The sequence below is a fragment of the Rhinatrema bivittatum genome, unplaced genomic scaffold, assembly GCF_901001135.1.
Source record: "Rhinatrema bivittatum unplaced genomic scaffold, aRhiBiv1.1, whole genome shotgun sequence".
NCBI classification, from domain to species: domain Eukaryota; kingdom Metazoa; phylum Chordata; class Amphibia; order Gymnophiona; family Rhinatrematidae; genus Rhinatrema; species Rhinatrema bivittatum.
Window position 1 is genome coordinate 20270 of NW_021821193.1, and position 24920 is coordinate 45189.

General features: G+C 44.1%; 1 protein-coding gene across 2 annotated transcripts in view; it reads left to right on the plus strand.

Annotated features, from left to right (window-relative positions):
- The first annotated feature begins 1206 nt into the window (after nucleotides 1-1206).
- Nucleotides 1207-24920, plus strand: part of LOC115082511 (ralBP1-associated Eps domain-containing protein 1-like) — a 67082-nt gene continuing 43368 nt past the window's right edge. The window contains exon 1 of one of the 2 annotated variants that reach the window (XM_029586739.1): nucleotides 1207-1347. The gene's annotated coding sequence lies outside the window, so the exon portion shown is untranslated. The remainder of the gene's footprint in view (nucleotides 1348-24920) is intronic. The other variant, XM_029586738.1, reaches the window with a different exon arrangement.

Here is a 24920-nt window from a genome sequence, read left to right on the forward strand (position 1 = left end):
TGAAGGTCCCTATTTAGAATCTACCCCTGAGCTGCTCAGGAGACAACAGGATATGGCTATAATCCTTATAGTACATGGTCCAGTCAGTGCATAATTTACTTGGGATTAGTGTTTGAAACCTATTGCACAACAGAGTTTCAACTATTTTCTACTGCCATCTGATATTACTGCTGAATGTGTTGTAGAAACATTTCATCTTTTAATAATGGTTCAAAAATATATGTAAGAGCTTAAATCCTTAGATGTAGCAGCCATGCTCATATAAAGGGTATATGTTCTGCTTGAATTTGCACAAGGTTTAAACTTATGAATAGTAGTGGTAGTTGTCGAGGCTTGGTGCTACTGCTCACAAGTTTCAAACTAGCGCTAATTCAACCCATGTTTGTGTTTACCAAGTGTCCAATATATGCACACTTACTTTTCCCTGTGCTATAGACACTTTTGTACCATGAGAGCCATGGAAGTTATATAACATCATCCTTTTATTATGTATTTTGCCACATACTTTAAATTTGCAGTACTTTAAAAAAAAAAAAAAAAAAAGATTTAAATGTTGTTGTGATTTACCTGGACATTTGTGAATGAAATATGAAAACTCTTGGATTTTGTCGCTTAAAATGGATTAAATTTTACATAAACGATATACAAAGCATTTTCAGGTTTTATATTAGCAGGTGCAATTGAACCAGTATTTACCCAATCTCAATTTAATTGATTTCAACAAGCTACCAATAAATTTGTTGAACTTTTTTCCTTAATGCTGTGGAGCATTTCCTAAATGCATGTTTTAAGATTGACAGCATGAAACTGGTTATTAAGGCAAGAAGTTCAGGGTCTTGTGCTACTTGGTTTTACAGAGAGCCTGAGAAAGCTATTACATTTCACCAGTGGAGTGACTGGTAAATTTGTTTAAGATAATGTAACATTTTATAGCAGGCCAATAAATTCAAATTGAATGTTTCTGTGCACCCGCAATTCCTTACAAAAAAGGGGTACTGCATGTTGCATCTCTTGCAGGATAATATGCTCTCTTTGATCAGACATGCATGCAGTGTTAATATTTTAGTTGCTCAAAAAAAATCTTACAACTGTATTTGTAAATTGTTTCTTTAATAATTGTTTCTGTTTTATTTTAATCTGTCTATGCTCATCATAACAAGAAACGTCTTGCAGAGCAACTCCCTGAACTCTTAAGCTAAATCTTCACAGTGATCTATTATTCCATCTTTCTCATCATGCTGACTTGTCTCTCCTCTGTCTGTTCAGCAGTGGGAGACGTTTAGTGAACGCTCTTCAAGCTCACAAACTCTGACCCAATTTGATTCTAACATTGCACCAGCTGATCCTGTAAGTCAATCACTTAGCTTGCTTGTTTGAAATTAATTTTATTAACCCTGATTTTCTGTACAAAGTATTTCAGCTGTTATGCATGATTCAGTGAACTGCTTAGATTGGAATGGTGGCAGGCTTTTATTAATTTTATCTGCTTATCTGCTAGACATATGCACATCTTCACAATTGTTTCTATTTAGCCAATGTAATGATTACATAAAGTTTCCCTTTAAATTTTGATATGGTGCAGCAGTTTTGCCTGCGAGATAAAATCTATGCAAAGCAGGATTTAAGGCTGATACATATGTAAATTATTTTCTCTGTGTTTTAAGATTATGCTGCATAATAAACACATCCTACCAAATTTAAGAAACATCTTCCCTCTAAAGTAAAGCCAAAAGCCCAAGCACTTTATTTGTTAGCAGAATAATACCTGATAGGATGTTTGCTTCTATAGAACTCAGGGTCTTGAGGCTCAAAATTAAGCAAACTTACAAAAGCTGTATTTTTTTGGCCTAGCAGTTTCCTCCTGTTCTGGGTTTCACTGAGCCTCTGTTAGGCCACGGTACCATAAGCCTTCAAATAATTTCCATGATTTTTTAAATCATTTTTATAGCCCCCTCTCAACTCAAATATGTCAGCGACAGTCTTTGTTTAAGGGCCACATTCTACAGCTGTTTGAAATCCAGCTAACATGACCCCAAAATTTGTTGATTATATGTTGCTATTATATAATGTCTAAGCCTTCCATTCCCCCTGCCCCCCCCCCCCCCCCCCCCCCCCCCAAGGGATTGTGAACATTTCCTCTGCAGAATGGGTAGCTCAGGAAGCAGAACCCTAGTCTGTGAATTAAACCCAGGTATTTCACATGGCAGTGCAGAGCCAATCTGAAATCTGTATGTTATGTAGCAAGGCACCCTAGTATATAACAGTATTTTTTTTATATTTAGACCAATAAAAATAAAATATGAAATACTTTTTGAACTGGAAAAAGCATTCAGAGACTAGATGTGGACTGAAAAAAATTGAAGTTACCTGTGCTTGTGTATCATGTGTGTAACAGTATATAAACAAGCTGGTGAAGGTACAGAGACAGTAAATAGACTGTTTTGTGTTTCATAGTACAAGAATTAGAGGGCATCCGATGATAGATTGATTTAAAACAAAGTACTACTACTTCTATTGCATAATGCATAGTTAGCCTGCAGATAGGGCCACTAATCTCACCCAGTGCCGTAAGGGCCACAGAATCTAGCCTTTGCCAAGGAATTGCCAGGTCCCCCAGAATTGTAGAAACCAGGGGCCATGACAGGGGCAGGCAGCATCAGATTGGGTACACACCTCTCTCGCACTCCTTGTTCACACCACCAGTAACCTGGTGCTGATCCAAACAGTAATGTTTAAGGCCCACCAAACGACTTCTGCCTGTGTGCTAGTGTCATGAATGATTCGTAGTGCAAGTCCGACCCTGGAGGCAAAAGATGACAACATGGCCTGAAGTGCTGCTGCTCTCTGACTCTGCCTGCCCAGGTAGAAAGGCAGGAGGAATCAGTTTAGGTTGTTAGAGGGGCTTGGGGGTAAGGAATGAAAGAGAAGGCTTCGGGGGGGGGGGGGGGAGGAGGGAAAGGCACCTGGTGAGGGAAGGGTAAGACAGGATTATGAGGATATTGTCTTGGAAGGTGTATACGCGCATATGAGAGAAGAAGGGTGAAGAGAGGGTATTGAGGGAAGGAGATATGGCTTTGTGAGAGGACCCAGGGATGTGAGGCAGTAGCAGGAATGTGATTGGGGAAGGGGCAGACATTTCCCTATTCAATTCCCACCAATGTGGTATCTCCCTCTCCTGATCTGGATTCTTGCTCCCCAACTCCTCCATCTTCCCACCCAAGATCCTCAAACTTCTCCCCTTCCCCCCTATATCACCACTTCTCTGTCTCAGCTTCAATCAACTTTATTGGTATGATTATTTCTACATGTGCTGCCAAAGAAATGTATAAAGTTGGAGATCACGTGGGGTGATGTGCTGAGGAGGATGTGACTTCCTTCGGCTCTGGGTGGCCCCGCTCCCAATTTAACTGGCATTTAAGAAAAACGGCGGATATTTTTTGATCAGCTTACTGCTGAAGATACTGGCACATGTCTATAGTGCATTTTATGCAGAAATCTCCACAGCAGATGGCCTCCCGGGGCAGCAGAAAGGAGAAAGAAAAGGACAAGGGGAGAACGGCGGAATCTAAAATGGCGGCTGCCATGAGCAATCCCGAGCCCTCCCTTCCCGGTCCGATTACAGTCGCAGTCCTGAAGGACACTATTGCTGCAGCCCTCTATGAAAAACTGGCAAGTATAGCCTCACAACTAACCGAGGTGCGAGACTTATTGTCTGAGTTGGGATCGAAAATAGAACACGTGGAAGTGAGGTTATCGTTCATAGAAGATGATATGACGGCAACCGCGGGGAAGCTTGCTGCACATGATGCAGCTCTCAAAGAATGTCAGGACAAGCTTGACGACTTGGAAAACAGGTCAAGGCGCGTGAATCTACGTTTTTTGGGTCTCGCTGAGACAATCGATAGTGAGTTGGGAGAGTTCTTGGAGGGATGGCTACCAGGGGCGGTGGGCCTAGAAAATCTGAAAGGCCTACTTTGTATAGAAAGCGCCCATAGTTGGCGTGAGGAAACCATCAGACCCACGCCCAAGAATCGCTATTGCAAAACTCTTTAATTACGCGCACAAACACCGAATATGGCTCGCTTATCGCAAAAAGCATGTTACTGTATAATGAAAGCCGCGTCCGCATCACCCAGGACTACTCCATACAGGTCTCGCAGCTGCGACGCAAATTTTCTGCAATTTGTTCACACCTGATTGGTAAACAGGTAAAATTCGCTCTGCAATATCCCGCTACCTTGAAGGTTTGGTGGGAGGCCCAAGAATTTGAGAAGCAACATATCAAATAAGGATTGCTAACGGGTAAGCGCGAGAGGCAGCAGCTTGCGTCATGGATTAATAGCTGAGGTTAAAATCGTTGAAAGTTCAATGTTGTGGGTTTGTTGGATCATGAGTGAATTCTTTAAAGAAATACTCCTGACTCATCCGGAGTGGATTGCAGCTCAGATGTTAAGGAAACTGAATCGGAGCGCCCCCCCCCCCCCAGGGAGCATTCCTGCTACCCCAAGGAGACATACCCATCTGGAAGGCTAGGGGCCAATACAACCACGTGGCGAATTACTAGTTGAGGCTAGTGGGCTGAGCCCCCCCCCCCTCGTACCATGGGCTGTAGAGATGTGCTTCATGTAAAAATGTTGTCGGGCTTTGTTTCGGGGCCCCTCCGTGTGAATTTCATTTTTCCCGTGGTTCAGGGTTTGGTTTTTTTTGGGGGGGGGCACAGATTTTCGGATTAGAGCGCACTATTGTGAGTTAGCGCGCACTAACTCAAAAATGAATTTTTTCCGAAATTAGGAAAAAAAATTCAATCATTTTTCGGTTCTCCCAAACCATTCTGAATTAGGCAATTTCATTGACATTGCCTAATTTGGGGAAATCAATTGCACATCCCTAATGGGCTTTAGCTGGGAAAGCTAGCGGGATGACAACCTTCTGGACAATGTGAATTTCCTGAGCTCCACAGCAGTCAATGCACATGTTATGGATTAAGTGGGTCTTAACCTTGTTGAGGATCCAGAATAAACCCTCTGAGGCCAACTTCACAGTTTCCAGGCTGTGAACCATCGGCTCAACTGGAGTGGGCTACAGCTTTTCACTTCTCGCTGGATAACTGAGACCATTTTTCAGTGGAATAGCTGCTGCTCGCCAAAGATATCCTTCATCTACCTATTCAACAGAGGTGGCCCAGTAGGAGTTGGAGGGGCCACTGGCACGCAACTGGTTATGGAGTGATCTTAAAGGGCACCGAGGACACAAAATGCCAGATATCCTTGAGATGGATTGTGGCTGTTTAATTACTTTTATATGGGTTTTTTTAGGTTTTACAGCGCACACCAGTTTGAAATTTGGGGGCGGGGAACCGGGACACTCTAAGACTTGCTCTCCCTTTAGTTCTGGTTCTTGTGAGAACCAGCTGTTAGTTTATTAATAATGAAGGGGTTGGTAAGGGGGCGGGAGATTGAGAGAGGCTCGAATTATCAAAGCAGGGCTCGGGTAGGGTGGATATGGGTGGGGAAGGGGAAGAACATATGGGCTAGAGGGCAAGGACTGTCCAACACAAAGGTAACAGTCATAAGTTCTCAATGTAGAGCGTTGCACGAGTTTGTAAGGCATGGGGGAGGGGGGAGGCTGGGCATCCCTCTCCTGTGGGAAATGTGGAAAGTTGGATTTAAGGTGTATCCAGTCGAGAATAACATGACAAACTTGGTCTCTTGGAATGTGCATGGTTTGGGTTCACCGATTAAATGTAAAAAGATTTTTAATCACCTAAATAAACTAAGAGTGTAGATTGCATGTTTACAGGAGATGCATCTAAGTGAAAAAGAAAGCTTGAAGCTGCACAGAGAATGGGTGGCTAAGTGTATATTTTCTATAGCACAAGGGCATAAAGTGGGGGTAGCGATTCTCATTAATAGAACTGCAGATTTCTCATTGGAAAATTCAGTTACGGATCCTGAGGGAAGATATGTGATCATCATAGGCAAATGGCAAGGTCAGGAAGCAACGATATGTAACATCTATGCTCCTAACGAATATTCACACGATTTCTTTGTAAAAATATCCAATATTCTCCTGTCTCATATGAAGGGGGTCCTATTTCTATCGGGTGACTTCAACTGCTTACACGACCCTGCTGTGGACAGATCTCCAGCGAGCAGAATGCCTGCTGCTCGTAACCCAAACGGTATAGTTTCTTTGTCAGGAGTTGGATCTCCTGGATGTGTGAAGGGTCTTGCACCCCGATGAGAGATACTTTACGTTTTTCTCTAAACCGCATGGCTCATTTTCCAGAATTGATTACATCCTTATTGCCAGAACGGCTTTTCTCTTAGTTAATAGGGCGGATATTGAAGCCCTGGTCCTAACTGACCACTCCCCAGTTGCAGTCTCACTCTGTATTGAGCAGAAAACGACTGGCAAAACATTAAGGCATTTCCCTATTTATCTCAAAGGGGACAAAGATTTTCAGAATTATTTAAGGGAAAAATGGCTGGAATGTAAGTCCCACAATGAGCAACATGCAGATGCACCCCATTTATATTGGGAAGCAGGAAAAGCAGTATTAAAGGGGGGACATCATTGCCTATGCCAGTTCAAGGGCCAAAAGAATAGACAAGGAAATCATGCAGTTAGAATCCCTTCTAAAAAACAAAAAAGCAAGGACAGAAATGATAAACTTGCCCACAGGCACGAGTAGAGAGACCTTTTATAGCACCTTAAATAATTTAAACACAGTTTTACATATGCGAGCCTTCAAAGCATTACATGTCACCCAACACTTCTTTAAATTTGGTAACAAAATAGGGAGACCGTTGGCTAATCTGGTCAGAGCCACTAGACCGCATACATTTATAAAAAAAAAAATGCAAATGCAGAGCGGGTCATGGGTTGCCCACCCAAACGAAGTGTGTGAACAGTTCCGTGCTTTCTATGAAACCCTTTATGCAGCGGATCAAACGCCACCCAGGGAGGTGGAGGAGGCCGCCTTTTCTGATATTGTGTTACCTCACTTGTCTACTCGTCAGAGGGAATTTATTAACCGGCCTATCCAAACATACAAAGTCCTGCATGTAATTAATGCCATAGCTGCAGGGAAATCTCTGGGACCCAATGGGTTTTCATACGATTTTTATAAACTACTAAAAGAACAAATAGCGGTCCCCCTAACCAGTTTTTACAGCGAGTCGTTTAATAATGCTCACATTGTTTTACCTAAACCGGGGAAGGATGCCAGCCTGCCCTCCTCATACTGTCCCATCTCACTGCTGAATAGCGAGTTGAAGTTACTAGCAAAAATACTGGCGGATAGGCTTAGCATACTTCTCCCTAAATTAATATCGGAACACCAGGTGGGATTTGTGAAAGGCAGGAGAGCAATGGGTCATATCATTAAATTGTTAATGGCCATGAAAATGTGTTAAGACAGGAAAAAGGAGGCCTTAGCCAGTGGGATTTGACGCTGAAATGACATTTGACAGGGTTTCTTGGGATTATCTCTTTTCCATTCTTAGTCGTTATGGGTTTTCGGGAGCGTTTATAAATTACATATTGTTACTGTATGACTCTCCGACATCGCAAATCATAGTTAATGGCCTATCCTCACATAAGTTATATCTCCAGAGGGGAGTACACCAAGGATGTCCCCTATCCCCCTTACTTTACATATTGTCCATCGATCCGCTGTTACACAGGATTAACTCCCACCCAGACATCAAGGGCTTTGTCAGGGCAAGGATAGGGTTTAAAGTCACTGCATTTGCAAACGATGTCCTGGTGTTATCTTCGCCCCGCGAATCTCTCTCAGTACTAATAGAACTACAATTCAATTTGGGATTTTCACGGGATTGAAAATTAACTGCGACAAATCAGAGGCTCTTGATATCAATCAGAAAGTACAATCAACTTGGCGTGGTCCCTTCCCATTAAAATTGGTCTTGGGTGTGATCAAGTATTTGGGGGTGTTCATCCCAACATCTCTGGAGTCTATATATAAATTAAATTTATTGCCTAAAGTAAAACACACGTTAGAATCCCTTGCCAGGTAGCAATTGTTACCACTATCATTAAAAGGCTTCTCCCAAAATGGATGTATTCTCCCAAAATGGATGCTTCTCCCAAAATGGATGTATTCCCTTCAAATGCTTCCTCTGTGGCTTAAGACACGGGATGTTCAAGTGGTTAATAAAGCCCTTAATAAATTCTTGTGGGGCGGTAAGAAAGCGAGGATCCCTTTGCGAGTGCTTCAACAGTCCTATTCAGAAGGGGGCCTGAGGCGTCCTAGCCTGTTCAAATATGGGTTAGCCTGCAGTATGAGGTTTCTAAGAGACTGGCTTTTTGCGACCTCTTTTTACACTCCATATGCCGTTCTCCAGGAGTGGTATGGGGTTTCCTCGCTAAACTCATTACTCCACAGGAACAGGGGAAAATCCCTTCGAGTTTCCACGCTCATCTTCTTGTTATGACGTGCCGTCACACCTGGAGGCGAGTGTGCACCTGGGTAGCACAACCGAGAGACATATCTCCCTTGTTATGTATCATGAATAACCCATACTTCGAACCCGGTAGAGGCTCATCGGTGTTTCAGAGATGGAAACAAATGGGGCTAGAATACCTGTACCAGTTAGTTCATCCTACCTCGGGAGTACTTTATAGCTTTGCAGAACTTCAACGAAGTTGTCAACTCCCCAAGTCAGATTTTTACACTTATTTACAGATAAGGCATTTTATGTTTACAAGGGCTGATAGCTGGCAAAATGTTAATAGCACTACGGCCCTCACGAATCTTATGCTAACTAGGGGGGGAAAGGGTCCCAGCATATCCAAATTTTATAAAGAATTGGGGAGTGAGTCGGGAAGAGGCCCGTCAGCCAATTTTTTCATGATGGAAGAGATGTGCTGCTTTTTCCCTCTCGTTTGATGACTTCCTGTCTGCATATTCCCACATTAATGAGATTACCACCAACGAGATATTACGGGAGACCCAATATAAATTTTTATGGCAGGGGTACATCCCACCAGCCCAGACATAGAAATTTAAATTATGCGTTTCTCCAGAGTGTGTCAAATGCAGACAAGAGATAGGGTCCTATTATCATTGTTTTTGGGATTGCCCCGCCATTTCGATCTTCTGGAACGCTATTATTCAGAGGTGCTCGCAGATGTGGCATTGTGTAGTTCCACAAGATCCGGGAACCTGGCTATTTGGGGTCTCGCCGCCCCTGAGGTCTGCACAGCCAGAGCTTTTGTCATTTATCTCTAAGGCAGCATTGGTGGGGAAAAAAGGTGATATTAACAGAATGGTTGAGTGACAGAAACCCTGATCCTGAACACTGGTTTAGAAGAATGTTAACTCTTTATGCGCATGAATTTCAGATAGCCCAAACTCAGTCAGAATCCAGTAGAACAGTTATGAACGCTGTGTGGTCCAAATTTCAAGAGTTTCTTCAGCCCAGAGATCATTCCACCAAGTAGGCAAATGATAAATCATGTTGTACTGGGTTTGTTCATCCCTAGGGCTTTAGAGCTCACAGCATCCTCTCCACGATTCTACCTTGGATGTTGCCTAAAGTTAACAGTTGGTGGAAATGCTTGGGGGGGGGGGGAGAGGGGGGGGATCAGTGGGAAGAGTATGGATAATGGAAAATCCCATGGTGGATGGACATCGTGGAAGATTATGAAACAGTTCTGATAGTAGTTTCTGGGGCTAAAGATTAAATTCTGTTATTGACAAACCTTTACTGGAATGTATCTATTGTTCCTTTGTTTTATTACAAGGTTGATATGTGAAAAGATGTCATCACTTTATAATGTTATGCTGGATTATATTCAATAAACAGATTAACACAAAAAAAAAAAGAAATGTATAAAGTTAAAATAAAAGGAGAAAAAAATTACACAATAGTGATAATAGTAAAATAAAATTAGACTACAGAAAGGACAGTTGCTAGATTCTGGTCAGATTGCTTTGGGTATTGTGACAGAATACAACACATTTTGCTGCTGTAGCTACTTTATCCCCAGGATTATGCAGAGTTGTTCTTGCTCATCCTTTTGTGGGAGTTCTTTGTTTTTCTCTTGTCACTTTGGGAAACGTGCATTCCTAATATCTTTGTACAGTACAGGAGTAATTGCATTTATTTCTAATGCAGAGTCTGGCTTCTTGGGGTTTCCCATTTAGTTTTTGTCTGCATATTTCTATTTCTAATTTGTGGTCACATATATTTGGTGAGAGCCTGTTCTGTCTGTATGACTGAGTTAAGGTATTCTTTTTTTTTTTTTAATTTTATTTTTATTAAACTTTTCATTTTTAGAAGATACACACAGTCTATATGCACATATCATTTATACATAAAAGAAAATAGAAAACAATGAATTAAGGTATTCTGCTAGTGTTTTTTTTTTCAATGTAGGTCTTGTAAGCAGTCCAGCTTGTTCTGTTTTCCAAGCTACACTTCCCAGTAGGAGGTTTATTGCTGTTCTGGAGTCTGTTTGAATATTTGCAGTACTGCCTTTTCACAAGTAGGTTTTTTCTGTTTGAGTCCTGCAAGTTAATACTGTTTTGGTATTGCAAGTTTGCTACAAAGCTGCTGTGATAGTGGAGAGTATTGTCGTCGCAGAGATAATACCAGAATTCAAATGTTCTTCTTTATTCCCCCCCCCCCCCCAAATTCAAATTTTATTAAAGGTTTCAGGACATCAAGATTTGACAAACACAACAACCATAAAGAGAGTAACATTGGCATATTAACAAGAATACATTTTTCCCCCTGAATTCCCTACCCTCTCCAGCCCCTCTTCCCCTCACCACTTATCATTCCCCAAGACCATAGAGCCAGAATCTGTTTAGAGTCTTAGGTATTCAATCTAGAGTTCCAAATCTTTTGAAACTTATTTATTTATTTATTTATTTATTTCGGATTTTTATATACCGACATTCTCAATACAAGTATCGAATCAGGTCGGTTTACATATAACAAAACTTTCGCACAAAAGGCGTTACATGGAACTTGGCCATAGCGTTATGCTTGCAGACAGCAAGCTTCCCCATGCATTAAATTTTCTTGAGTCTGATGCACAGCTTATAGAGATGGAATAGTCCATTTCTTCCAACACAATGCAATCTTAATGCAAGCAGCCAAAATAACCTGAGATTTCAAGGTTTGTTCAGAGCTTGTAGTGTTAGGAACAGGGAGTCCCAAAAGGCAAATTTTTGGGTCTTTCTGAAATATCAGTTTCAGTAATAGACCACATAATCCTAGAACAAAATTTACATACCAATGGACATTCCCATCAAATATGGAAAAATGTACAGTTCCTCCCACAGTTGTGCCAACATTTTTCTACCGGTGGATACATTTTGTGAAGATGCTGTGGAGTAAGATATCAATGAAACAGTATTTTGTATCAATTTTCAACAAGGAGAGAAGAAACTAAACTTTTCTCAATTGAGAAAAAACAAGAGATACCACTGCAATTCACCCAGTTCTCCAATAAGGTCCTCTTCCCATGCCAGAATGTGATTAAGCTTATTCCTTAATTCTACATTCAACATATTATAAATTTTTGAAATTAGGGCTTTAGCCGTATCTGCTCTGTTATACAGGGACTCGAAAGGTTTTCTCCCTGTTAATAAATCAGACTTCACCTTCTTTGCCCTATAAAATCCTGAACCTGGACATAAGAAAAAGAGTCCCTCACCATAAGTTGAAATTTCTCTTTGTCTTTCAAAGGGCAGAATATCTTGCCCTTCCCAGATATGCTTCAGTCTAGATATGCCCAAATCTCGCCAATTCAAAAGCATCCTTGAAGTGCCCCCGGTTTGAAGTCCTCATTAAAGAAAAGAGAGGAATGATAAAAAAAAACCCAAAAAAACCTTTTATCAACAAGGTCTCTCTTCACCTTGTCCACAACCTGAAAGTGCTCTGTAGGGAGAGCCATGCGAAACGGAAGACCGCAATCGCTTAGGCAGCCACACCAGTACATTAAGGGGAGTATGCCCACACAATGTTGCTCAATTTGTACCCACTGCTTGAAATCAATTTCCCTGTGCCAATCCACAGCAGCCCACAATTGGGATGCTAGATAATACCACTTGATGTTAGGAACATTGAGTCCTCCCCTTAGGTTGGTACAAAACAAACCTTGAAACCCTGAATGGTCTGCATTTTCAGATGAAACTAAAGATCTTTTTCTGCCGCCGTTTCAAAACTCTATCTGGAATCAAAACTGGGAGAGTTTGAAACAGGCTGGTTAGCCTCACCTCGGTAATGGGAAAAGTAATGGAGTCGCTGCTGAAAGAAAAATAGTGAACTATCTACAGTCATAAGAATTGCTGGACCAGAGGCAGCATGGATTCACCAGGGGAAGGTCCTGTCAGACAAATCTTTTTTGATTGGGTGACTAGGGAATTGGATCGAGGAAGAAAACTCAATATCATCTACTTGGATTTCAGCAAAGCTTTTGATACGGTCTCGCACAGGAGGCTTGTGAATAAAATGAGAAGCTTAGGAGTGAGTGTCAAGGTGGTGACTTGGATTGCTGGTTGACGGACAGAAGACAATGTGTGATGGTAAGCGGAAGTTGGCGAAAGAATGTGACAAGGCAATAGCTAAAGCCAGAAGAATGCTGGGCTGCATAGAGAGAGGAATATCTAGAAAGAGAAAGGAAGTAATGATCCCCTTGTACAGGGCCTTGGTGAGGCCTCACCTGGCGTACTGTGTTCAATTCTGGAGACCGTATCTCCAAAGGGACAGAGACAGGATGGAGGCGATCCAGAGAAGGGCGACCAAAAAGGTGGAGGGTCTTCATAAAATGACTTATGAGGAGAGATTGAAGAATCTAAATATGTATACCCAGGAGGAGAGGAGGAGCAGGGCTGATATGATACAGACTTTCAGATACTTGAAAGGTTATAATGATCCATGGTCAACAACAAACCTTTTCCGTTGGAAAAAAAATCAGTAGAACTAGGGGTCACAATTTGAAACTACAGGGAGGAAGACTCAGAACCAATGGCAGGAAGTATTTCTTCACGGAGAGGGTGGTGGATGCCTGGAATGCCCTTCCAGAGGAAGTGGTGAAAACTAAAACTTGAAGGATTTCAAAGGGGCACGGGACAAACACTGTGGATCCATAAAGGCTAGAGGATGGGAATAAAGAGAAGAGCCATGAGGATGGCTTCCTGGAATGGAGGCTACTACCTGGTGATTTACTACCCTTACTCAATAAGCCTTCACACGGTTGAAGCAGAGAGCAATGTTGGAGTTGCATTAACTGCAAGAGGGAGGAGGAATAGCCTAGTGGTTAGAGCAGTGGGCTATGAACCAGGATAACAGGGTTCGAGTCCCACTGTCGCTCTTTGTGACCTTGGGCAAGTCACTTTACCCTCCATTGCCTCAGGTACAAACTTAGATTGTAAGCCCTCTGGGGATAGGGAAATACCTACAGTACCTGAATGTGATATCTCAGATCGAATGTCTGTATATAAAAATAAATAAATGTGGAAAAGAGGATTTGCCTTCAAACAACCAACAAGGACTGAACTACACAGTCTGGGTAAACAAATAAGCTTGCGGCGGTTACTACCCTAAACCAATTAAGCCTGATACTTCACTTTGAATGCATATACAGCATTGCTTTCTGCTTCAATGGCAGGGGGAAATGTGGAAAAGAGGATTTACATTCAGACAACATCCAACAAGGCATTGATCTGTGCAGTCGGGGTAACTTGCTTGATACGACGGTTACTACCCTTAACCAGTAAGCCTTATGATTCACCTTTGATGCAACTCCAACGTTGCTCTCTGCATCAGCGGCAGGGGGTGGCGGGAAATTCAAATCGGATGGTTGCCAACAGGGGCCCTAAACTTGGTGGTCGGTGAAACAGATAAGTATGGGAAAATAAGTATGGGAGCTTGCTGGGCAGACTAGATGAGCCGTTTGGTCTTTTTCTGCCGTCATTTCTATGTATCTATGTAAAAAGCTTGAGTAATTCTAGTAGCACAGGATTGGCCAAGAAAATCTTGATATGTGGATCTATTGAGATTACAAATTGATTAGCCACTACAATTCTCCGGAAATTGAGGTCTGCTGGCTCAGGGGCCAATTATCATGAAGGATCCATCTCCATTCTGTCTTATGGCTTGGCTGTTGAGAGGTGAAGATTGTGCAAGAAAGGTTATTCTTCCTTTGAAATTTCTACTCTTAAAGTCTCGAAAGAATTCTACTTCCCTATCTTATGTTCGCATGTGGTTTGAACCGTATTGCAAGGAGTGGTTGGTATCTCCTTGGCAAGCAGATACTTTGAACATTTTAACCTTTCTTCAACAAGGGCTAGATAAAGGTTCAGCCCTAAATTCTCTAAAAGTTCAGGTAACTGCAATTTCATTTTAGAGGTAAAATCTAAGGGGTCTGAGTTGCAGCCCACCCAGATTTTCCTCAGTTTTTTCGTAGAATTGAGAGACCAGTGGTTCCTCAATGGAATCTTAATTTTTTTACTGAAAGCTCTAGTAGCATCTCTATTTGAACCTTTAAATATGCTTCTCTAAAACAGCAGTTCTCAACTGGTGTGCCACCAAACATATGCAAGTGTGTTGCCACACTTCCCAGTCTCCTGCTAACTTGGCTGCTCTTTTCCCTCCTCCTCTTCTGTTCCAGTAAGACATACTCTTCTTCCACCCGGGCTTGAAATGCTGATAGCCCTGGCGAAATGCAGCAAAACTTCTGGTAGAAACACTTGGGGCAGCAGCACTAGTGGCAATATTCTCTCCTCTTCTTGTCCCCATGGCCCGGAAAAGAAAGTACTCTGCAGTGTGCCCATGGATACGGGGAAAAAGAAGAAACCATGCCGTCATCACAAGTAGCAGCCGCATCGGCCTGAGCAAAGGGAAGAGTAGCGTAGCCTGGAGAAAGATGAACAGTGTCGGGTCCTGTAGCCAATAACTCTTCTTATCCTGAGGCCATGGTTATTGAAGGAAGTGTAGGTTGCCACTGCTTGTTGTTTAGTGAAGGGGTGGGGGAGAGTGTGAAAGATTGCAAGTGAGCATGTGTGTATATGTGTGTGTGTCTAAGATCCTGTGTGTGAGAGAGAGAGAGAGAGAGCATGGTATGATGAAGCCTGTGTATATAAATGAGAGAGCATGTGTGATTGAGAGCCTGTGTGTATAAGTGAGAGAGAGAGCCTGTGTGTGTAATAGAGAAGAGCGCCTGTGTGTAAGAGTGTGATTGGGAACCTTTATGTGTAATTGAGTGAGAGAGAGGTAAAGAACATGTGTTTGTGTGTAAAAGAGAGCATGTTGTATGTGTGATTGAGAGCCAGTGTATGTGCTATATATGATTGAGAGCATTTGTGTATGAGAGAGTGTGTGTGTAAGTGGTGATTGAGAGTCTGTGTGTAAGTGAGAGCATATGTTTGATTGAGAGCCTGTGTATAGAAGTTAGAAAGACAGCAGATGTGTAAATGTGTGATTGAGAGCCTGCATTTGAGAGAGAGAGAGAGAGAGAGAGAATGTGTCAAGTGTGTGATTGAGAGCCTGTGTAAGTTAGAGAAGAGAGAGCTTGTATATATGTATGATTGAGAGGAGAAAGCTGTGAGCAAAACTCCCCTCCTCTTCTGCTAATTCACAACAATCTCTGGGCTCCTGAAAATCAAACTTTCCCAGGTATGGAGAGCAGATTATTTTTTCTTATCCTTATTAGTTTTAATTATTAGGTTTTTGTGTCTGCTGTTTTGAAATATTTTATTGGTGTCTGGGAATTTTTTATACAAGGTTTTAATTATTGGATGTCCTATTCATCAGCTGTTTTAAAATAATTTTTTCTTTTTATTAGCATGGTTTTACTATTGATTTTATATTTCTTGATTTGTTTTGTCAGCCGGTGAAATTTCTGTTTTTCTATTGTTGCACTACATACTAAGTCTCTGGCTTGTTGCAGTTTCCAGTTCAGTTTTTGTCTGCATGTTCCTATGTATACTTTATGGTCTCTTTATTCTTTGTTAGGTGAAGGTCTGCATGTGTGACTGAAGTGATATATTCTGCTGACATGTAGTTTCTGTGTAGTGAGCTATAGCAGCCTGGTTTATTCTGTTTTCCTAATAAGAGGTGTATTGGTGTTTTAGGGCCTAGTGTAATATTTGCAGTGTTGCCAATTTTTTTTAGGTAGGGTTGTTACTTTTTGAGAGCTGGCAGTTAGTGCTGTTCTGGTATGGGAAGATTACTATATATGTAATTTCTGTTCGGAGAGAGTACTCTTATCTTTCCCTTGTGTCATTCTTAACAAGAAAAAAATGACAGGAGTTGAGGCACTTTATAGACTAACCAGTTTATTAAAGCATGAGCTTTCAAGGTCAGAGTCCATGTCATCAGATGCAGTGGACTCTGTCCTTGAAAGCTCACACTTTAATGAATTGGTTAGTTTATAAGGTGCCACTCAACTCCTGTCATTTTTGCTGCACCAGACTACCACGACTCTATTTTAACAAGAAAAGTAATACTTAAGCTTACTAGTCAACTACTCATCTTCTCCAATCTGGACTACTGCAACTCCCTTCTATTCAACTTACCTCTCACCACCATCCGACCACTTCAAATCCTTTAAAATACAGCTGCCAAAATACTCACAGAAACTAAAAAACACGATCACATTACTCCAACACTTATATCACTACACTGGCTCCCAATAAAATTCAGGATAGACTACAAAATACTATCCATATTACACAAAATAATATACGAAAAACAAACAAACTGGCTAAGTACATCTATAAAACTCCACTCACCAAACCGAAACCTCCGCTCAATTAACAAAGGTCTATTAAAAATTCCACCTGCTCGTTCCAAACATCAACTCGGAAGAGAGCCATATCCCTAGGAAGTCCCAAACTCTGAAACACCCTCCCAACCGAACTTAGAACACAGCAAAATTTAAAAACCTTCAAAAATAGATCTAAAAACTTGGATATTTACCAAAGCCTACCAAAACACTCAATGACTTATTATTTCCCTCCCTCCCAGCCCTATGTAAACATGTGGAACCAATGCAAGCACATAATATAACCTGTATAGTTTGACATCCGAACTACGTTTATAATGCCTACATTAACTGTGTTAACAATCACATGAATCTTTTGAACACTGTTAAACATCGTAACTTTGTAAACCGTTGTGATGGCTAAACCGAACGACGGTATATAAAACTCGATAAATAAATAAATTAAAATTTCCGCCATGGATTGTAATGAACAGTGTCTCACACGTGTGAGAGTTGACCATCAGGTGTGTCACGATGAGAAAAAGGTTGAGAATCACTGCTCTAAAGGGCCTTTCTTTAAAGGCATAAGAACATGCCATACTGGGTCAGACCAAGGGTCCATCAAGCCCAGCATCCTGTTTCCAACAGTGGCCAATCCAGGACATAACCTGGCAAGTACCCAAAAACTAAGTCTATTCCAGTTTTTCTAGTTCCTATTTCATCAGGAAGATGTATTCCTGAGCTTCAGGCTGTCTCTTATAAAGAACATTTTCTGAATGTTATCTCAAATTATGTAACTAGTTATACAGTATAAATGAAAAAACTCACTGGTGTAACCAGAAAGATCTATAATCAATAACCAAATGTACACCCCACTTTTTTATGCCAAAATTTTGATTGAAGATTTTTATACATTTTTTAATCTTATAATATAGTTACTTTTTATTCTTTCAACTTAATTTAAAGCCCACATGAAACCACATGTATATAAGAAGCAATGGAAAAATAGGGGGGAAAAACCTCAAAGAACCCACATACTGTCAGCCTGACAGTGCTTGGCAAATTTAATTCTGGGTTTAGCAGTAGTTAAAAGGACAATCGTATTGAGGGTTTTTTTCCTGTGATGGCAGCTTTAAATGGCTGTTAGCACTGCTAAGCAGTCTTGTTGCCCTAACATTCTTCCCTTGAAAAGACTGGAAGAGAAATAGATTGTTTTAGGTGAAAACTAGAAATCACTTTTAGCAAAAGCAATGGTACTGTACAAATAGTTACATAATCTGAGAGAAAATTCAGAAAATGATCTCTATAAGAGACAGCCTCTATAAGAAGCAAATATTGCTATGCAGAGTTCAGACCAAGGTAAACGAACCCAGCATCCTATCTCAGACAGTGGCCAGTCTGGGTCACAAGTTCCACAGAAATACCGACTAATTAATCTGTATCTTGTATCTCACATCCAGGGATATTCCAAAATTTATTAAAAATAAAAAACAAAACGTTTTGACTTCAGGAAAGGCATTTCTTCTAGGACAAGCAGGATGATAGTCCTCACAGGTGGGTGACATCAGATGGAGCCAGGCATGGAAAATTGTTGACAAAGTTTCTAGAGCTTTGACTGGAACACTGAGCATGCGGGGTCCCCCTTAAGTCTCTTTCCACAGTGTTAGTTGCTTTGCAGTGCTGGAGCCCTGCTTTTATAGTGTGTTTTCTTCAACTTTCTTAACCGGTTTTCCGGTGTTTTCAGCGTCTGGTCCCTCTTCTCCGATCGGCATCCCTCTGGTGGTGGTGTAGGTTTGCTTTTGCCTTTCATCGTGGTCTATTCCCGGCATATTGCTCCTCAGTGGCCGTCAGCCATGGCCTGCTTGCCAGCTGTTTTTCATAGTGTCGTCCAGTTTTCGACGGTACCCCCAGTGCCTGCGGACCATGTTAATTACTGATCTGCATGAGGTTTGCATCTTCTGCCTGGGGGCATCACACGATGTCCATGGGTGTCAACTGTGTGATTAGATGAACCCCAAGGGCCATCGTGCCCGGCTGGATAAGATGGAGAAACTCTTTGGCCCCAAAATATCTGCTCCATCCACTCCAGCATTGGAGGCATCAACGCCTAGGGGCTGGGGGGAACTGCTGGACATGCTGTCTATCCACGCCGCCTACGGGTTCATCCAGGGAAAGAGGGGCTGGTGATAGGCCATCTCCAGTGTCAACACTCTCGAAGACATCGGGCTATTCAGCTTCCTTGGCACCAGGAAAGATCAGGCCGAGCATTGCAAAAAGTCTCACAAGCACCAGTTGCCATCAGCACATGGCTCCAGAAACGGCACAGCACCAGTAGCCGCCGTTCTGCCACCAAAGCAATCCTATAGTGAAGAGGCTTTATCCTCTGGCAGACTTGGGAGTCTCAGGCATTCCCCACCGATATCTATGCCAGGCTCCGAGGAGGCTACAGTGACGCTTCTTCCTCCTCCTCCATCGGTCCTAGTTTCACCAGACTTCCAGGAGGAGTTGGAATGCAGGGTCCAGATGGCGGTGCTCCAAGCCCTGCAGGGTATTGAACCGGCACCGGCCCCCATACTAGTGCCAGATCCTGCGCCATCTCTTCTGGCACACCTGCTAGAGCGTCTGGATGTCCTACTCTGTGTTCTTCTAGTGCCCGGGGGACCCTCTGCCCCCAGCAGCCACCGATGACCCTCTCCAGTGCGATTCCCATTATTGGGTCTCCGAGTAGAAAGATTTGCTGCAGCCACCAGCATTGCTGGGCCAGCTTGTCCCAAGACCGGAGTTCCCTGTTCCTGGGCCATTGGGAACCTCAGTGCCATAGGTGCCTTTGCCACCCTCATGGCCCTCAGTGCCCAGACTGAGGAGCTTAGACAGGGTCCATCCAAGCAGACCCCCAAGGGACCTTAGCGAGGAAGAGGGGCCCGTATGAGCCCTGGGGATCCATAAAGGCTAGAGGATGGGAATGAAGAGAAGAGCCATGGGGGTAACTTGCTGGAATGGTGGCTACTACCTGGTGATGATTACCCTTACTCAATAAGCCTTCACACGGTTAATGCAACTCCAACATTGCTCTCTGCTTCAACAGCAAGGAGAAATTGGAAAAGAGGATTTGCATTCAGACAACAACCAACAAGGACTGAACTACACAGTCTAGTTAAACAAGCATGGGGTAGCTTGCTTATTGCTTCGGTTACTACCTAAAACCAGTTAAGCCTGATACTTCACTTTGAATGCATATACAGCATTGCTCTCTGATTTAAAATCAGGGGGAATTGTGGAAAAGAGGATTTACATTAGACAACATCCAACAGGGCATTGATCTGTGCAGTCTAGGTAAACAAGCATCGGGGTAACTTGCTTGATGCAGCGGTTACTACCCTTAACCATTAAGCCTTATGATTCACCTTTGATGCAACTCCAACATTACTCTGCATCAAAGGCAGGGGTGGCAGGAAATTCGAATCAAACAGTTATCAACAAGGGCCCTGAACTTGGTGGTCGGTGAAACAGATAAGTATGGGAAAATAAGTGTGGGAGCTTGCTGGGCAGATTAGATGGGCCATTTGGTCTTTTTCTGTGTATGTTTCTATGATACCTCAGAGTCTTCTGAGGACTCTGGTGATTTCCTGTCTGAACCGTCGCTACCAGATGAGAGGCGTAGGTCTCCCCCAGAAGATCTTTCCTTTGTGGGTTTTCTCCAGGCCATGGCTGAAGCCATCTCATTTCAGCTTCTCACAGAGGAGAGAGCTCGACATAAGATGCTGGAAGTCCTTCAGTTCATCAATGCCCCAAAGGAGATAGTGGATGTCCCAGTCCACAATATCTTTAAGGAATTTCTCCTTAGGATTTGGGAAAATCCAGTGTTAGTTTCTCCGGTTAACAGCAAGGCAGATGACATCTATTTGGGCCAATAGGCTTTGGGATTTGAGAGGCGCCACCTCCCTTACCAATCTGTTGTGGTGGAGTCCGCTCTCAAAAAAGCCAAGCGCTCTGGCACCCATGCCTCCGCCCCTCTGGGCTGGAATCGCAGGGCACTGGATGCTCCAGATAGAAAGGTATATCAGGGTGCTATGCTCATCACCCGCATAGCCTCCTACCAATTATTTGTGAACTAATACAACTGGAACCTTTGCAAACAGGTCCAGGAGCTATCAGAACACCTGCCGCAGCAGCAACAAGATGCGTTCTCTGTGGTAGTACAGCAGGGTCTGGAGGTGGGAAAACACAAGGTGAGGTCCACCTACTATGTTTTCGAGACAGTGGTGAGAGTAGTTGCAGTGGGCATTGGTGCCCACAGGATGGCCTGGCTCCACGCCTCAGACCTCCAGTTAGAAGTCCAGGAGAAGATGACTGATCTGCCCTGCACAGGACAGAATCTCTTTGGGGACAAGGTCAGGGATGCAGTAGCCCAATTGAAGGACTACCATGAGACCCTTCAGCAGCTATCAGCACTTTCGATCCAACATCCTCCGTCAAGAATCCCTCGCGACAAGGCTCGAGGAGCTCCTATCGTCAAAGGAAGTATTACCCTCTGGCTTTGCGGGTTCGCAAACCCCGTTCTGGTTCCAGGGGTCATTCCTGCCTGCAGTGGACCCCAGGCCTCAGCCAGCCCCCCAGCAGAGCCCCGCCAGGGTGTTTTGAATGGGAGCGAGGGAGTGTGAGTCAGCTCGCCATTCCCCTGGCATCCTGCCTTCCGGTTGGAGGGAGGCTGCTTCATTTTGCCCACCGCTGGCCCCTCATTACATTGGACCGGAGGGTTCTCACAATCATCCACCAGGGGGGGTATCAGCTGAATTTCAGGGACGTCCCTGCGGTCTTTCCCTCTTGACCCTCATGGGGTTTGTCCGTTCCTCAGGAAATACTTGACAGAGCTCTCCGCCCTTTAATGGCAGGAGCAGTAGAACCTGTTCCCTTCCGCCAGCAGGGCCAAGGTTTCTATTCAAGATATTTCTTGATACCAAAGAGAACTGGGGGCCTACACTATATTCTCAAACTCAGTCTTGAACAAATTCCTTCAGAGGGAAAAGTGCAAAATGGTCTCTCTGGGCACGCTAATCCCACTCCTCAGAAGAGGAGACTGGCTCTGCTCCCTCAACCTGAAGGATGCCTACGCCTACATTGCTATCTTCCCAAATCGCAGGAAGTATCTTCACTTTGTGGTAGGAGAAATTCACTACCAGTATCGAGTACTGCCGTTTGGCCTGGCCTCAGCCCCTTGGGTCTTCTCCAAGTGCCTGGCAGTGGTGGGGTGCACCTCAGACGTCAGGGGGTACATGTGTTCCCCTACTTGAACAACTGTCTGGTCAAAAGCGCCTACCAGCAGGGAGCACCTCACTCTAAGTCTGACCATCCAAGTGCTGCAATCTCTAGGGTTTGTCATCAATTACCCCAAGTCCCACCTTTGCCGATCTCTCCATCTGGACTTCATAGGAGACAGACTGGACAAGATTCAGGCCAAGGTCTATCTGCCCTGCAATCACGCGCTTGCCCTGTCATCACTGGCAGGGTTGGTTTGCAGCCGTGTCTGCAAGTTTCTGCTCGTCTGCTGCTTCGTCTTTTGGGCTACATAGCTGCGTCTGTCCATGTCACCCCGTTTGCCCACCTCTGCATGCACAGGGTGCAGTGGACATTGTGGTCGCAGTGGCAGCAGCCATTCCAGGATCTAGAGGCATGTGTTTACATCAAATCACCTCTGCGGGTCTCCCTGTCCTGGTGGGAGAATCTACCCAACCTGGAGCAGGGAGTCCCTTTTCAGGTTACCTTGCCTCATGTAGTACTTACCACCGATGCCACCCCCCACGGTTGGGGGGTGCATATGAGCGACCTTCACACACAGGGTCAATGGACAGCTCAGGAATCTCTATACCAGATAAACTTCCTGGAGCTTCATTATGCTCTTTGGGCATTTCAACTGCTTGTCCCACAAGGCAGTCCTGATTCGGACAGACAATCAGGTGGCAAAGGGGTATATCAACAAGCAGAGAGGTACAGGGCATTCCTCCTCTGTCAGGAGGCGGTACAGATTTTGTCCTGGGCTCTGTCACGGAGCATATTCCTGAGAGTGATGTATGTAGCTGGAGCAATGAACATGGTGGTGGACCGTCTGAGCTGTTCGTTTCAACCACACGAGTAGTCATTGAATCTGACTGTGGCAGCCCGGATTTTCAGCCAGTGGGGAACTCTGGATGTGGATCTCTTTGCCTCCCCGTCCAACTGCAAGGTGAGCAAATTTTGCTCCCTGTTCAGCATGGATGGTCTTCTAGCCTCAGACGCCTTTGCCCAGCATTGGGGCATGGTTCTTTTATATACGTATCCTCCTCTTCCACTGGTCATGAAGACTCTCTTGAAGCTCCACCAAGACCAGGGAACCATGATTCTCGTGGCCCCGTACTGGCCCAGGCAGGTCTGGTTCCCACTCCTTCGGGACCTGTCGGTCAGAGGTCAGTCTGGGGACCGCACCTGATCTGATAACATAGGATCGGGGCAAACTGTGCCATCCAAACCTCCGAGCGTTAGCCTTGATGGCCTGGATGTTGAGCGCTTAGTCTTGCAGCCCCTGGACCTCTCTGACGACATGTCTCAGGTGCTGGTAGCTTCCAGGAAGCCTTCCACCAGGAAATCTTATCTACTGGAGGAGGTTCTCAGTCTGGTGCGACAGTCATGGCTTAGATCCATTCACCTGCCCACTCCGAAGTTGCTGGACTATTTGTGGCACCTCTCTGAGGCTGAGCTGAAAACCACCTCAGTCAGGGTCCACCTGAGCGCACCGTCAGCACTTACCATCAGGGTGTTGCTGGCATGCTCATCTCTGTTCAGCCCATAGTAGGACGCTTTATGCGAGGCCTGCTTCAACTGAAGCCCACCCTTCGGCCTCCTGTTGTGTCCTGGGACCTCAACATGATGTTGGCGCCGCTCATGCGAGATCCTTTCGAGCCTATGCGCTCTTGCGATCTGAAGTTCCTCACTTGGAAGGTCTTCTTCCTGGTGGTGGTGACTTCAGCTCGCAGGGTTAGTGAGCTTCAGGCCTTGGTTACATATCCACCCTACACAAAATTCTTTCAGGATAGAGTGGTCTTGCAGACGCATCCCAAGTTCCTGCATAAGGTGGTGACTGATTTTCACCTCAATCAGTCCATCGTTCTACCCATCTTTTTTCCGAGGCCTCATTCACACCAGGGCAAATGGGCTGTATACACATTCAATTGCAAAGGGCCTTAGCTTTCTATGTAGAATGCACAACAGGCCAAAGACAATCCACTCAACTCTTCATATCTTTCAACAAGAATAGATTGGGAGTTGCGGTGGGCAAGCAAACTCTGTCCAATTGGCTAGCAGATTCTGTCTCCTGCTATGCACAAGCGGGCCTTCAGCTTGGAGGCCGGGTTAAGGCTCACTCTGTGAGGGCTATGTTGGCGTCAGTAGCCCACTTGCGGGGGGTTCCCTGCAAGTGGGTTCCCGAAATGTGTAGGGCTGCGACGTGGAGTTCTCCATATATGTTCGCTGCCCACTACTGCTTGGGCAAGGATGGTCGGCAAGACAATAGCTTTGGCCAATCTGTGCTTTGCAACCTCTTCCAGGCTTAAACCCAACTCTCTCCCTACCTAAGACCCATGATTTGGGATCAGTCTGCCTCCCTATCTTATCAACAGCACCACAGTTGATTTTGTCCCCGATGGCACCCGTTTTCGGTGCAGGTTGGTTGTGTTCATTGCAGGGAGCAGCCTGTAGCTTGGTATTCACCCATCTGTGAGGACTACCATCCTGCTTGTCCTAAGAGAAAGCAGTTGCTTACCTGTAACAGGTATTCTCCTAGGACAGCAGGATTTTAGTCATCAGGAAACCCACCCACCACTCTGCGGAGTTGGGTTCTCCTGCATTTTGTTTTATTTTTTCGCTTGTGAATTCTATGTTATGAGACTGAAGGGGGGACCGCGCGTGGACATGAGATAGTGGCCTGCTGGGCATGCTTGGTGTGCCAGTCAAAGTTCTAGAAATTTTGACAAAAGTTTTCCGTGCTGGGCTCCATTTGATGTCACCCATCTGTGAGGATTAATATCCTGCTGTCCTAGGAGAACACCTGATACAGGCAAGCAACTCTGCTTTCTCCCTGTCAAAAGAACTGCATTGCTGGTTAACCTAGTAAAGGTCATACTTCAGCAGGACTAAGCATTAGC